The sequence below is a fragment of the Acinonyx jubatus genome, chromosome D4 (genome assembly GCF_027475565.1).
Source record: "Acinonyx jubatus isolate Ajub_Pintada_27869175 chromosome D4, VMU_Ajub_asm_v1.0, whole genome shotgun sequence".
Taxonomy (NCBI): domain Eukaryota; kingdom Metazoa; phylum Chordata; class Mammalia; order Carnivora; family Felidae; genus Acinonyx; species Acinonyx jubatus.
Genome location: NC_069391.1, coordinates 28,669,271 through 28,686,114, shown reverse-complemented (window position 1 = coordinate 28,686,114; position 16,844 = coordinate 28,669,271). Strand labels below are relative to the sequence as shown.

Here is a 16,844-nt window from a genome sequence, read left to right as displayed (position 1 = left end):
CATCACTCATCATCAGAGAAATACAGATCAAAACCACAATGAGATACCACCTCACACCTGAAAGAATGGCTAAAATGAACAACTCTGGAAATAAGAGATGTTGGTGAGGATGCAGAGAAAAGGGAACCCATTTGCCCTACTGGTGGGAATGCAAACTGTTGCAGCCACTCTGGAAAACAGTATGGAAGTTCCTCAAAAAAGTAAAAATAGAACTACCCTATGACTCAGCAATTGCACTACTAGATACTTATCCAAAAGATACAAAAATGCTGATTCAAAGGGGCATATGCACCCCAATGTTTATAGCAGCACTATCAACAATAGCCAAAGTATGGAAAGAACCCAAATGTCCATCAACTGACAAATGGATGAAGATGTGGTACATGTATACAATGAAATATTACTTGGCTATCAGAAAGGATGAAATCTTGCCATTTGCAACAATGTAGATGGAACTAGGGTGCATTATACTAAGCAAAATAAGTCAGTCAGATAAAGATAAGTAACATATGATTTCACTCATATGTGGAATTTAAGAAACAAAACAGGTGAACATAGGAGAAGGGAAGGAAAACAAGATAAAAGCAGAGAGGGAGGTAAAGCATAAGAGGCTCTTAAATACAGAGAACAAACAGGGTTACTGGAAGGGGTATGGGTCAGGGTGTGGGCTAAATGGGTGATAGGCATTAAGGAGGGCACTTTCTGGGATGAGCACTGGGTGTTATATGTAAGTGAAGAATCACTGGGTTCTACTTCTGAAACTAACACTGCACTGTATGTTAACTAACTTGAATTTAAATTTAAAAAATATTTTAAAAGTGGAGGTTTGCTTCAAAGAAGTTTTTTCATTTATTCATGTATTCAATTATTTATGTATTTTTTCCAGCAAGCACTTTTTAGTACTTCCTTTGTATTTAAAACTACGTTAGGTGCTATAAGGAATAGAATATTACATACAATATGCAATTCCTATCTCAGAATCCTTATAATCTACTTTAAGAGACTAGAAAATCATATGTCACCTTTTGAAATGGAAGGTGATTAACAAATAATTACATTCCAAAAGTGTTGTTCAGGGAATTCATCCTAGTAGACATGTGTTGAAGACTGAGGCTGTTAGATGTAGTTTCATGGAAAAGGCCAGAGAGAAACAGAAAAAAAATTATGGACTGATTGTGGAAACTGCAGGTGTGGCTGGAGCAACGAATGGGTGTGTGGCAATGCAACTGGGAGAGGGAATGTGGTGATGAAGCAGTGGGCAAAGGCCAGGTCATGAAGGCCTTTATGTTCTCTTAACCCCAAAATCTGTTGGAAGCCATGGCATAATTTTCCTGTTACCAAGTCATCCTGGAAATGATGTAGGTGGTAGAAAGGGATAGGGTGGCAATGGCTTATACAAGGCAAGAGAAGCTATGAGTCTTCTAGATAATACAGATATGAAACATCAGAATATTGAAGCTACTATTTTTAGTTATTAAGTGAGTATCTTGAGGTGGAAGGGGTTGAGTAAGATGTAGAAATAGAGTATTGGTCCTAGGATTCTTCCTTCCGAGATTGGAAGAAGATGGCACCATTAATTGAAAAAGAAAAAAGAGCTGATGAGCATAGCAAGTTTGTGGTTAATCCAAGATTATTTGACTACACTGGGACTTTCAGTACATTGACCCCACCATTTTTTTTCATTATTCACTCTCTCAATCCATGTCCTCACTTTCTTTTTACCCAGGTCAGACTCCATGCCTAGCATTAAAATAACCCTCTTGTATATACCCATATATCCCTTTCCCCCTCTCCACCCTCTATTAATCACAATTTTCTACCTACTTCTTCCTCTGTACTTTAGTTGCTAATTGTATTGGGAGAAAAAGCATAATCATGCTCATTTGTCACACTTTTTTTAAAGCCTTCAGCACCTGAAATTCCCAGGCAGTCTCCCATCCAAGTACTAACCAGGCTAGATTCTGCTTAGCTTCCAAGATCAGACAATCAGACAAGATTGGGCACATTCAAGTTGGTATGGCCACAGACTCATTTGTCACACTTTGAAGTCAAAATCACAAATGCATAGCCGATTTTTACCATTGCTGGACAACTCTACAACATTTCCTTAATTTATATACTCCCTTATTCTTCCATACTACTAACCATTTCACATATTTCCCTCCTTTCTGCTTGAAATTTAAAAGCCCTTTCTTTAACTTCTATCTGAGGCTCTTCCCTCTCACTTCATTGATAAGTCAACATATATGGCAAAAACTACATACTGTCAAATTAGCCTTGAAAATTCCTTGGGAAGTTTCACGTTGGAGACTGACACATCTTCTCTTAAGAAGTCTAATACAACCAGTTTCTGCTCTGGCATTGGAAATTCCCTTAGGTTAGTATCCGCTAAAGTATATAGACTACATGCACAATCTTTAGTCATTATAATCGACAGCTAGGTGCTCACACTGTGAAAGCTGTGTGAGAAGTGACTTCAGCTGGGGAAAGAGCATATTCACCTCTCCCCTCTCACTCTGGGGCATAGGGTAACTGAGTGAAATGGAAGGAAAATGTTCATATAAATTTATATGTCTATAGCTTTCATCTCTCATTTTTTGGAGAATGGGAGCTGATGAGTGTGAAATGTTAATTCACATTAAATAACAGATGTATGATGTGACCCCGCTGAAAAATAGGATGCATTTTCTGCTACTTGTTAAATGTCATCATCTACTTAAAATGCTTAGCACAGTGCCTGGCATATAGTAAACAATAAGTGTAAGCTATTAGTGGTAGGAGTGTTAATATTCAAGAGTTGATGTCACAGCCAAGTGGAGAGGGCACATGAATAGGAAGATAAATGGTGGTATACGAGAAATACTAAGTAACTATTAGAGGTGCTTTAGAGCAGAGAGAGCTCACCATCAGATAAATCCTCAATGATTAGATTTAAAATGTTATGTATAAAAATGCATGAGATTATAACAGGAAGAAAGCTAACAGCTGTCAACCAACAGTTCAGATCAGATACAGGATCTGAACACTGGAGATCATTTCCAGACCATTTCCAGAAAAATAAGCCACAAAATCAGAGTCTACACACATAATGCTTTATGGGTTTCAGGAGATGTTTGCCTTTGTTATCTGTCTCATTTAATCCTCATGGAACTTAGTTGATGAATGAGGATGGGAACAACTTCCCTTCCTACTAATGGAAGAAACTGCCCCTTGGAGGACTGTGACTTGCCTAGCCTCCTTCCACTCCATGTCAGAGCCTGAACAAGAGCTGCTTGGGTTCTCTGACTCTAAATCCAGCCCCTTAGCCATTGTTTCTTCCTGTTCTGCCTGCGACAATCATTCAAAGAGAATAACATGTGCTCTGGTAACAAGAGCCAGGTTTAATATATTGCTTAAAATATTTTGGTGCGTGGACAAGTCCATTTAAAAAGAACAAGAAAATCTTTAGAAAGTTGTGCAACCATCAATATTGTTATTCCATTAACTAGACATGCTGGTATCATCTTAATTTAAATATTTGTAAGCAGAAAAGAGATGCTCATTTTTATTCACAATGCCTTTCCTATCCCATCTGGCACAAGCAATTTCCTTGTGTGTGCCTTTAAACTGTGTTATAAAGAAATTAATTTTACCCTGAGGGCTTTCACTGTGAATCTCACAACCTTCATTCTGGTTATTTCTCAGTTTCATCATCAGTAACAAATTGTTCTTGTGGGGGGAATTGCGCCTGTCAATTTTTCTAGTTTAGCCCATCAAATCTTTCATTAGGTGTTGCCACTAACAAATAAATGCCTTTGTTTTCTTTCCAGAGTTGTTGGCAGCTATTATAATTATTTTATCAGGGAAACACAATTTGCATTGGTATATATTTATTAATTGGAAAATTACCTTTCAAATTAGTTTATAATGAAAATGATTATGTTTACTATCACTTAGACAAAGTGGTAAATAAAAGAGTCAATTCAAATAAAGTATGTGATTAATAATTAAAAATACAAATGTGCGTCTAGTAATTGCTTAACTATATTTCCTGTAGAGTTTGTCTCAATGATTTCAATAGGTGATCAGAAAAATCTGCTGATGTATGACCTCAGCTTCCTAAAGGTCAAGGGCCTTTAGACAAAAGAATAGAAAAATGCTATTACTTTTATTAATTCTTTCTCAATTCACTCCTCTAAGCTGGACTTGGCTTTGTCATCAGGGCCATAAAGATAGACATGGCATAACTCCTGGCTTCAAAGAGGTCAGTCTAAAAATGTCACAATGTCAACAGCTATCAATTATTCAACATTTTCTACATAATGGGCAGAAGGCCAGGTTTTCTCACAATGTACATAAATATTTTGTCATTTAAATCTCTTATTAACCTTGGAAGGAAAACACACTATAAGGAATGTGAAATTCGCAGAACTTACTTCCTGAAGGCTCTAGACCTAGGCAATAGCAGGAGGCTGTGAACCTCAGTCTCTTTCTCTGTCTGTGTCTGTCTCTGTCTCTCCTTCTGAAACTATGATGGAGATAAGAGCCAGAATAGTGGTGGAATCACCAGGCTATACAAGCACAAAAGAGCTTCTGCCTTACTTTACCTGACCCCTGCTCCTCAGAAGGTCCTGACTCTGAATGTTAGTCAGAGAAAAACCTATATGCATCGAGCTCACCATTTTCTAACATGAAATGCTCACTGTCATTAGAATATCCTGGAGACAATGTGTGTGTCCACAGCATCCCTCTCCACAAATCACCAGGCATTGCTGAGGCTTTTGGTCACAGCTTAAAGATGTCATTGTGCTCTAAGCCTGGAGCCTTGACCACTCAAACTCCCACTGTGGTATCAAACCCCATCTTTAGTTCAGATAAACATGTATTTCTGAACCCTAACTGTGTGCCAGGAACTGAACTAAGAGATAAATGAAGGATTAACACGTGATGTCTGCCCTCAGAAATTCTAAGGGAGGACACAGTTTAAGCACATTTTGATGAGGATGAAGAGCACAGTAGAAATTTATTCAGAGATGAATAGCAAATAAAATAAAATAAAACAATAAAATCTTTAAAAAAGAGAGAATGTTTGCCTTGCTTGGCATGGGGGCAGGAGGTGGGGGGAGGATCTAAGTAAAGAACGTTTAAACATTTAAAACAATCCTTAAAATATTTATCAAAAATCGAATTAAAGAGGTGATAAAAGTACAGACTGAGGTAGACAGATTAGATGTAAGGCCTAGTTTACTACTTCTCTTAGACCAAATTTCCTTACCTGAAAAAATATTAGTAATGACATCTACTTTTTTTGTTGTATATTTGATGCTAAAATGAGATAGTGTGTTAGTGCTCAGCACAGTATCTAGCACTTATTATTTGAGGCAGAATGTGTACATATAACAGAATTAGTATTTAAGTTTTCAGGACACGTGCAATTTACCTTCAGAGATTCTGACTCATGCAGGATATAGGATACCAGGCTGTTCTGACAATTATTTTAGATAAGTATGGCCAACATTTGTGTTTCTGGAAGGGAAGAGAACATCAAAAATGCTAGTTTGTATAATCCTATGATTGACAAAATACCAGATAATACTGCTTTTTGGAGTTTTTAAGTTTATTTATTTATTTTGAGAGAGAGAGTGTGTGAGCAGGGAGAGGCAGAGGGGGTGGGGAGAGATAATCCCAAGCAGGCTCCATGCTGCCAGCACAGAGCCTGTCGCGGGGCTCGATCCCACAGACTGAGATCATGACCTGAGCTGAAATCAAGAGTTGGATGCTTAACGGACTGAGCCACCCAGGCAGCCCTGCTTTTTGTTTTTTAATCATAGGGTTATTATGAATGCTTTAAGCTGGGAGACCTCACATACACTCAATATAAACCTGTATTGATGTGTCCTAGACCAGTATGTTCTTACATGCTGATGTGAGTGGACCGTAGTTCTTCTGTAATTGCCTACGGCACTACTGTATTGTGTGTTTCTCACAGCAGGGACCATGACTTTTGTCCTTGAATCTTCACTGCATGACATGTAGCATGTGCTTATTAATAAGTGCCAGTTGAAGGGAAACTGATAACTTTTATCCACTTCAACATTATAAATTTCACTTTTTATGATATGTACATACGTGACATCATTTCAGTTTCTAATCACAACATAATAGAATTATCGAGAAAATCACACTAGTGAGGAAATTGATGTAATTAGCGTCCCTTTAAATTCACACTGTGATCACCAACCTTTATTAGATACTCATGTACAACATGCAATGCTACTCTGTTTCTCCAAGAAGCTTATTTTTCTATTCTTTAGTCAAGTAATCACTTTTTATTACTTTGCACGCCTCCTCCCTCCACCACTTTATTATGCTGACCTTGTCTGATAAATCACAGATAAACAGAAGCCATGATATGGGAAGCACCCCCTCTTCCTGTCACTAAGTCAACAAACTTGTCTGACGCTGCACTTCTCTATTTCTACCCTTCAGTTGTGAGGGAGAAGCTCCCTACCCAGCTGAAGTCATTCCTTCACTCCATGTCCCTTTGCCACTCACTTTGAAAGGACTGAGCTTCCTGATTATTCCCCCCGTCTTCCACATCATCAGTCTTTCCCTCTGTAATAAATTATGCCTGCTGGCATACAAAGGTCGACCCCCAGCACATATCTTTAAACAATATCTCCTTACATCCTCTTTTCCTGGTCCCCATTTTTCTGCTTACTTTCCTAGCCAAACTTCTTACAAGGGGTGTCAACACAAACTGTCTATACTTCTCCCAGAGGGTCACTCTTCAATCCCCTGCTATTTAGCTGCCGTCCCCACCATTTCTCTAAAATTATTCTTGTCAAGGTGTCCAGTGACCCCCATACTTTCTGCTCTCACTGGACCTTCCACCATGGACCGTCCCCTCACAAATTACTTTTCTTTCTTGGAATCTACAATACCACTTCACTCTAACTTTTCTCCTCTCTCTGCATTCTCCTTCTCAGAGATGTTCCTCCACGCTACAACTTTACTTTCTCTCTACTCTCTCTCACTGGGTGATCTCATTCATTTCTAGGACTTTGAATATCATACATGTGCCAACAAGTCCCCAGTGTATATCAGTGACCCAAATCGTTCTTCTCATCTCAAACCCCATGAAGCTAAATCCATTTAACATACAAAAAAATGAAATACATGTGTTTTTTTTCTTTTAAGATTTATTTTTCCCTTTAATTTCAGTAAGTGGCATGACATCCTACCCAAGTGCCCAAGCCACAAATCTAAACATTTTTAATGCCGCCTTCTTGTTTATGTTTATCAACAAATGATTTATATACCTTGAAAATGTATCCCTTCTTTTCCTTCTTTCCTGCCAGCATCTGACACCAGGTCACCATTATCTTCCTTCCACCTGAACAACTGTAACAAGTCTCCTACTGGGACACTACATTTTCTTATTTTTCCCCTAATTCCCAATGCATTATTTATACACTGGCCAGTAATCTTTTGTAAAATCCCAATCAGATTATGAGACTCCTCTGCTTAGAACCCTTCTACATAATTCCATATTATTTATAATGAATATAAATTGCTTTTGATAGCCTACAAGGAACACTTTGATCTTATTTACATCTGCAGCTAATCTCTGGCCATTTCCTGCCTTACCCACTATACTGCAACACATAGGTGTTCTCTCAATTCATGAAACCATGAAAATCATTCCTGTTATAGGGCCTTTCTCTCCTTGGAATGTTCTCCCTCACTGTTTATGTAGTTAAATGCTTCACGTTCTCAAACTGCTTTCTGAGAAAATTTAAACATTACCCACATTACTAAGTAGGAAAAACACTCTTGAAAGCAACTTTTTCATCTGTCATATTCATTGGTCAAATTCATCAGGAACCCATGGGGGAGGGGAAGGAAAAAAAAAAAAAAGAGGTTAGAGTGGGAGAGAGCCAAAGCATAAGAGACTCTTAAAAACAGAACAAACTGAGGGCTGATAGGGGGTGGAAGGGAGGGGAGGGTGGGTGATGGGTATTGAGGAAGGCACCTGTTGGGATGAGCACTGGGTGTTGTATGGAAACTAATTTGACAATAAATTTCATATATTTAAAAAAAAAAGAATGAAAAAAAACAACAAATTCATCAGAAACCACAAATTCATCCATGTTGCCAATCCATTGGTTGTTTCTGAATCTTCTTCTTACTCGTTCTACCAACAACATTTGGCACAGCTTTTCAGTCCCTCTTTCTTAAAACATCTTACTTTGCTTTCTGGCAGGGGTATACTGGAGTTTGTTTTGCAAGAGACAACTGTTAATTGTTTGGAATTTTGCAAGCCTATTGTTGAATAATAATACACAGCGTAAAGTTGGCCATGGTAGAAGTTATGCCACAGAAATTGGTAAGCATTAGATATCAGGGCTTTTAATTTTAGATAGCTTTTTGTTAAACATTTACGGTCACGGTGTCGACTCTGGGACATTGCTCCTTTAGTTCTTCTCCTGCCTTGCAAAAGCATATTCCTGATCTTTCAACATTGGAATTCCCCAGGGTTATCAGTTCAGACCTATTCCAGGTTGTTTTGTTTTTTTTTTAATTTTTTTAAATCTATACTCATTTTCCAGGGGATTTTATCCAGACCCATGGTTTTAAATGTCGTCTCCTTATTTGATAAAAATTTCTCCAACATTTTTATCTCTAGCTTTGATTGCTCTGCTGAACCTCACATTTCATCTATCTAACTGCCTTGTTAACATCTTCATTCCAATGTCTAAATAAGCACCTCAAACTTAATATTTTGAAAATGAATATTTGATTTACCACCTCTCTTTCACACATGCTCCTCCAAAAGTCTTCCCCATGTCTCTGGCCAAAATCTTGGAGTTACTTGATTATTCTCTTTCTTTGACACCTCATATCTAATCCATCAGCGAATCTGTTTTTTAATCCCACCTTCAAAGCATATCCTGAATCTGACTACTTTTTACCATCTTGCCTGCTGCCTTCCTACTTAAAGCACTATAATTTCTTATCAAAATTTTTGCAGTAACCTCCTCACTAGTATCCCCACTCCACCCTTGCCTGACAGCAATCTATTCTCCACTCACCAGCATTAAAAATCCTCTTGGCTTTCTGCCTCATTCAGTGGAAAATTCAAAGTGATCACTAGGACCCGTTAGGCCATATCAACCTGGCCCCTAGCTGTCTATCTGACCTAGTTATCTTCCACCGCCTCCCTCATTCTCTAGGCTCCAGACACACTGGTCCCACTGATGTTCCTGCAGGTTCTAAGAACACTTCAATAAAAACTTGTATACCTGCTGTCCTCTCAGACTAGAACATTCATTTCCTGGATATCTGTAGGGCTCATTCCTTTTTTTTTTTTTTAATATAATTTATTGTCAAATTGGTTTCCATACAACACCCAGTGCTCGTCCCAACAAGTTGTAGGGCTCATTTCTTCCAGCTCTTTACTCAAATGTCACCTTATTAGAAAAGACTTCCATGATCAACCCCAATACTTTTATTTTTCTTTTATAACCTTTATCACACTGTGTCATAATACTACATTTGTGTGTTTGTCATGATTCTCTCCATTAGAATATAAACTCCAAGAGGTCAAAGATTTGATCTGTTTTGTTTACTGCTCACTCCTCAACTCTTAGAACTGTGCTTGGTGCTTAGTAATTATTTACTGAGTAAATGATGAATTAAAGTTTTTTGTGTATTTGTTCACTTTTGCTGAGTAATACGCTTCCACTCCATGAGAGCCCACCAAAAAAAAAAAAAATTAGATTTCTAATTAAATTATCACAGAAGCTAGCCCTAATATACCTCCTTATTCTTCCACCTAATTTTCCCACAGAACTAAATTCAGCGTATCAAAACTGAACTCATCATTCTACCCACTGAAACAAGTCTTTCTGGCTTTACTGCCTCCATTAGAACAATGTATCCTCTCAGTAATGTGAATTTCAGTATTTAAAGCTTTTCACCTTTTATTCTACTCCCTTACTGTAATGTCTTACATCAACAGATGCCAATATTAAATTATTACCTCTGTAAGGACTCTTTGTCTCTTTCTTTTCATTCCCATTGCCAGCACACCAGTTCAGAATTTTTTGTTAGAGGTATTTTAGTCATCTTTTAACTACTCTCTTGGTCTTCACCTGTGAGTGCTTTTTTTTTTTTATCACATTATTTACTAATTAATCACTCTACATTATAGCTCTCATACTCAAATCTTCAAATGTCTAAAATGATTTATTTTAGCTGCAGTGACCATATAATTTATTGTCCAAACAGGACACTTTGAAAGTGAAAGGGCACTGTCATTAATTACATTGGGACAGCAGGTATGAACCAGAATTCAACAAGCAAAGCAGGATATGTGGTCACCTTAACTTCCTGGGGAGTGTCATGCCTTTCTTCTTTCTGGAAGAAAAACTGTTTTTTCTGACATCCACTCCATCAACATAATTCAGTGATATAAATTGAATCATCTGAGCCAACATGAACATTCCATTCCTTTTGTTAGTAATTGCTTTAGGAAGGAGCATGTGATGAATTTTAGCCTGTGAAATGCGAGAGGTAGCTGCTTCAGGGAGAGCGATTTCTGAAAGATGTTTCTATACACATATAAAGACAGTTCTTATTCTTCTGCTGGCTGATATCTTGTCTGGATATTTGATGCCTGGAGCCACAGTGGGCAACTTGTGATGATGAGGTGGCTGGCAGGAGACAAAGCTGATGTCCTGGCTTCAGCAGAAAGATGAAAACAACTTGATTCTTTGATTAAATCATTGAGATACTGAATCAACCAAACCTGGGGTACCCTGTATCCAAAAGGAAGGTAGTCTTCTGATTGTGTGAGGTAATAAATTTTGTTTATTGTTCAAATGAGTTATGACAGCATTTTCAGTTACTTGCATTCCCATTTGATGCAAATCTCTCTCTCTCTCTCTCTCTCTCTCTGTCTCTCATTTTCATGACCCTTCACCTTATGGCCACTCTCTCCTCTCCCACCCCTACTTACTACAACCTATTCCAATACACTTCATTTTTTAAACCACATTGAAAGACTACAATCTCTTTTTGAAAATATTTTGTATTTCCTTTGACCAATCTTTGTGTAGGTTGCCCCACATTTCAGAAATACCCTCTGTTCATTTCTGCATACTAATGTCCTTAGAGCAGTTCATCTCAGATATTATCTCCTCAAGAACATTTCTTGATTGCTGAAATAGTCCTTATCTTTCTCTCTTTTGAACCTATGTTGCAATGAGTTCATACATCTTTCATCACCCAAATTTGACCCCATCCTATTACATACAATCCTAAATCTTCCTCCTACTCTTATTCTTCTCTGTAAACTTTAAACACCTGACACAGGATTTTGCATATGCAGGAAATATTTCTTAAATTGAAATTCTGAAAATATTTCACTATCTGTAGTTATTAGTGAGTTAAGTAATATTTTCTTATAATTTGCAAGGCACCACGCTTAGAATACTTGGGTCTCTGCCCTCAAATCACTATCGTAAAATGCAGAATAAGAAAAAAAATGAGTATCTAATGATTAACGCATTTTTTGATTGCAGAAACTTGCTACAAATAACGTAGTACTTCTTTTGCACACACCTGCCTAGGTAACTAATTGGCCAAAGTGATTCTTTTATTGGCAGTATATTTCTACAATATATATCAGACACTTTAAAGAGATAAATGGAATCTTGCCATACATGGTGCCAACTTCTTTATTGAATTAAAAGGGACAGGAGAAAATACAGAAACATGTATCAGTTTATGGTTCCGCATCTTACTCAGATGAAATGCCTCTGATTTAGCATGTTAATATTTTAAAGAGACTTGAAATTCTACTATATATGTTTCAGTTTGTTTGTTTGTTTGCAATTAATGCATTATACTTTGCATTACATATGCTTAGGTCAAAATCAGTCTTAAAAGACACCAGTTCCCTTATTTTAAAATACTGAATTTAGTAAGAGAGATAAAGGCAGGGGACAAGAAAGAACTTAACACTGAATGAGTGCCTAATATGTGCCAGGCACTATATTAGGAACTTGAGGTGCATTTTCTTATTTTATCCTGAGAATCCCAATCCTATGAATCCCAATCCTATGACTTAGGTTTTCTTATCTCCAGTTTACGAATGAGAAATTTGAGGCACAGAATAGTGCCCACAAATATAGTTGTCAAATAATAGAGCCAGGATTTGAATTCAGGTAATTGATTAACTAAAGCCAGGCCAACTTTACCAAATATATAGGTAACCTAATATTTTGGATTTAAGGTCAAAAGCTATGTTTAGCAATAAAGAATTTTTAGGATATAAATTGAGGAACTCACAAGTTAGTAAAAGAGGCAAATGTTCACAAATAATATAAAGAAAAATCCAGTAAGACCATAGGAGTTCAAAACTGAAATGCTAAGGTATCTGAATTTAGATTCCCCTGAAGGATTGGGTTGGATGGGTTATTTATAAAGTGAGCACAGAAAGCACATGTGAAAGAATGCAAAGGGAGACAGGGAAGGGCAAAACATCTGTAAATGGTGCATTAATAAACAAATACTACGAGCTACTAGTGCTTAATCTCACTGGGAGCCTCTGAGGAATTGTGTGGAATGCACTTCAAAATTACTCTACTAGCAGATAAGGAAGCTGGCATAGTTACCTACCCACTCTTCTCTCCTTGTGTGAGGATTATCCCAGGGAGGTGTTAAATTCCCAGCACTTCTGGGCTTCCTTGCTTTCTGAGCACTGGCACTGGAGAAAGCCCTAAGGCAGAGAGTCAGAGATGCAAGCACTGGAGGTGGGAACCTGTCAGACTGCACCCATGCACAGGCATAGGACCTTTCTGCTCCTCAGAGACGGATGGGGTGAGCAACATTTGGGAATGTCAAGGAGAGCATGTTTAAGGAATATTGAGGGAATCAGGGAGACATCACAGAGAAGATGACTTCTAAACAGGGGCATTGAAGGATGGGTAGAATTTAACTCTGCTAGGTATGGTGAGAAAGAGAAGCAGAAGAAAGTATAGTTGAGTTTTGTTCAATTTCAGTCTACCCTGACCTCCCAATTTAAAACTGCCTCCCACCCTTCCTGCCATTCCTTACCACAATCCTGACTCCTCCCCACTTATTTGATGTACTGGTTTTCTACAGTAATCATTAATACACGATACAAATTATTTGTTATATTTATTGCTTACCGTCCATACTACTCACCTTCACTAGCATGTAAGATCCAAGAAGGCAGGGATGTTTGTCTGTTTTGCTCACTAATGTATCCTAAATACTTAGAACAGTGCCCAGCACTTAGTTGTTTAATAAATATTCATTGAGTGAAAGAATCAACCTTATCATTCAGCTCTTGAGCTACTGGATGCCTATCTCTAACTTTAATGAAGATGGAGAATCTGGAAAGAGAAGGAAGCATGAGAAAAAAATTAATGTATTTAGTGTGGGACCCGTTTGAATCCAACATACCTGTGAGACATCCCAGTCTTGTTTCAGTACCCTGAGGAAGGGAGAAGGGCGGCAATCTAAGCTTGCTTACCACTCTGTGTCTGCTGTTTTAACGTGATATGCAGCATCTTTTCAAGGATCTTTTTCCTCAGGAAATTATCTGTATTTATAGTATTAATATACTCTAGTAGGCATGATAATCTCACATTTTTCTGGCATCATCTATCCTCAAGGGCCTCTAGGCTTCTGTGCTGAGAAGTTATTTCTCTTGCAGCCTTGCATTTACTTCTTTAAACTGAGAGCATCTGTTACAGGAGCTGATTCTACTTGGCAGCTCACACTCACTCAATAGTGCCCTTAACATCACTACTAAACTCAGGAGTCTGCTTTCCCTGGGACTCACTCTTCTGCCCTAATATGTCAGAGGATTTTCCTCCCACACTGGGTGGAACTATGAGATACAAAGGCTTTAGATGTGGACACTGTCTTTTGATTTTGTGTTCTAAGCAGTCTTACAAGCAAGATTATCTCTTGGCTAGAAACTGATACATATGCTCGTTCTTGGAGATCAGACAGACGTAATATATGTTTAGTCATAGCCCATGTCCATTTCTGACATCAAGTTTACACCTGCTTCACCTTGGCAAAATGAAATCCACTTATATAGAGCACCATAATTTGGAAATTTTCTTAATTACATTGCCGTTTACCTTTGTGCTAATGATGAAGAAATGGTTTATTAAGCAAATTAATAGAGGAAAACCATTGTGAACAGAATGCGTAAAGTTTATAACTAATTCAAGGAAGAAATTTTAAGCAACCTCGAATACTTTAGAAACATCATTTACATGTAAATACCTGGGGTAATAGGCTAATTACAGTAGTTTTTATTTCTTCATTGAAACTGTTTCCCTAAAGCATTCTCTTAAACTGCATTTTCATATTCTATCATCTAGTTTCCTCAAAAGTAAAACAAGTGGGTTTTTAAATTTTCAATAATTTCTATTTGTCACCGATTATGCTTCCACTCAATTAATGAGGTTTGCCAACAGTGGATTCACCAGTGATGATGCAACATCATCAGATAAAAATGTCAAAGCCCAGTGGTAAATCTAGACATCAAGCAATTCCAGATTTTATAGAGTTGTGTGAAAAGAAAGGAAAAGCACTGAGTGGATTTTATTTAAGCCAGCTGCTGCGGAGTCCCCTCGTGGACTACAGCACAGCAGGGGGCGGCCAAAACTATGAAAAGCAATCCTTTGATGGAATGCTGTGCCTTTAGTTGGTGAAGAATGAAACACGTAAAATGTTACCGCCCTTTGATGACTTGCTGCAAGTGTCTCATTGTCTGACCACTGATGTTTCCATTGCCTCTTTCACACTGCAATCTCTAATGTCTTTTTATCTTAATAATTACAAGTGCTAAAAGGCATCTCTTATGAATATGGTGTGGCTGTTTTCCTCCCTCCAGTTATGGTTCTGTCTCTACTTTAGCCAGAAGCTGTCTTTATGTATCTACTTCACATGAAATTGTTTTCAAAAAGAATTTGAAAAAACATGTCTTTAGTGTATTTCCTAGTAATCAGTGCGATGCTTTTAGTTTTTGTTTTTAACTCTATGATATGATTGTATATAACACTACCCTTTGGTATATAGATTCAGTGAATGAGTTCTTCTATGAAGAGTTATTCATACCAATTTCTCTTTGGTCACATTTTTTTTTAATTCTACAAAGAAAACTTACAAACCAAAGATGGGTGGGAAACAGACATGCTGAGGATAATTACTGACTGGGACACTGGTGAAATTAGAGGAGTGTGAATGGTCCAGGCTTACACAGGGCTGATCGGTTGTGTCCGTGCCCAAATTAGCTTCAGCATCAACTAAACAACTGAGTAAGACAATTTAGGTGTTCATGCTTGGCTTAAGCTCTTCTCTGTTAGATCCACATTGAGACTCCTACACTGATTCAGAGACTCCCTGGATCTGTTTCTTCAGTAACAATATTTTCTTGTCTCCTACAGGGTGTAGAGGAAGTTCTTCATAACATTTTCATGAACATTTTCATTTACCCTACCCACTTCATCCCTCCTGACCTTTTGTGGTAAGTGATGCTTCTGATTCTTTAGGCCTTTCCAGAATGCTATGGAGAAAGCAATAATCTTGTTCTCACAGTATCTCTCTGCAAACTCTTAGATTTGAAATTTTTCATTCTGTTACATCAGGTGCTACTCCACTCCCATTTCCATGTTCCTATGTTTGACCTTAGAGTTAGAGAAATTATCTAGACTATGTGTTTAGAGTATGTATTTCTGTCTCTTATTCTCCTTATTGCTTGTGGTTTTCATAAGGAAAGGGAATTGAAACCTGAAGTTGAGCATTCTTTCTTAGAAACACCTGAAATTAGGTGTTAGGTGAAACAGGAACGAAGGGAATGGCATTCCAGGAAAAAGTCAATAACACAGTTTCTAGCTACTGTCAGGTGTAATTGTGGTAGCAGAATATTGTCATACCTATCTTATATTTATTTTTTAAATTTATTTACGTTTTTATTTTAATTCCAGTTTATTAACATATAGTGTTATGTTAATTTCAAGTGTACAATATAGTGATTCAACAGTTCCATACATCACCCTGTGCTCCTCACAATGAATGCACACCTTAATCCCCATCCCATATTTAACCCATCCCCTCCTCCCAACCATCAGTTTTTTCCCCATAATTAAGAGTCTGTTTCTTGCTTTGTCTTTTTCTGTATTATTGTTTTTCCTTTGCTTGTTTGTTTTGTTTCGTAAGTTTCACGTTCATGGAATCATGGTATTTGTCTTTCTGACTGAGCTATTTCACTTAGCATCATATACTCCAGCTTTGCAAGTATATATATGAGTATATGTGGAGTATATTCATTATAAACTCTAGCTTTTTGCAAATGGCAAGATTTCATTCTTTTTTCATGGCTGAATAATATTCCATTGTGTATATGTATGTGTGTGTGTATATATATATATATATATATATATACATATATATATATATATATCACATCATCTTTTTCATTCTTCAATCAATGGACACTTGGGCTACTTTCACATTTTGGCTATTGTAAATAATGCTGCTACAAACATAGGGGTGCACATATATCTTTGAATTACTGTTCTTGTATTCTTTGGGTAACTACCCAGTAATGCAATTGCTGGATCATAACATAGTTCTCTTTTTAACTTTTTGAGGACCCTCCATACTGTTTTCCACAGTCTACATTCCCATGAACAATGGTAAGAGGGTTCCTCTTTCTCCACATCCTTGCCAATACCTGTTGTTTCTTGCGTTGTTGATTGTAGCCATTCTCATAGGTAGTATCTCATTGTAGTTTTGATTTGTATTTCCCT

At 37.4% G+C, this 16,844-nt stretch overlaps 1 long non-coding RNA gene across 1 annotated transcript in view; it reads left to right on the top strand.

Annotated features, from left to right (window-relative positions):
- Positions 1–16,107, top strand: part of LOC128312153 (uncharacterized) — a 71,998-nt gene extending 55,891 nt beyond the window's left edge. The window contains exon 3 of the long non-coding RNA XR_008291067.1: positions 15,480–16,107. This is a non-coding gene — a long non-coding RNA (uncharacterized LOC128312153). The remainder of the gene's footprint in view (positions 1–15,479) is intronic.
- The last annotated feature ends 737 nt before the right edge of the window (positions 16,108–16,844 follow it).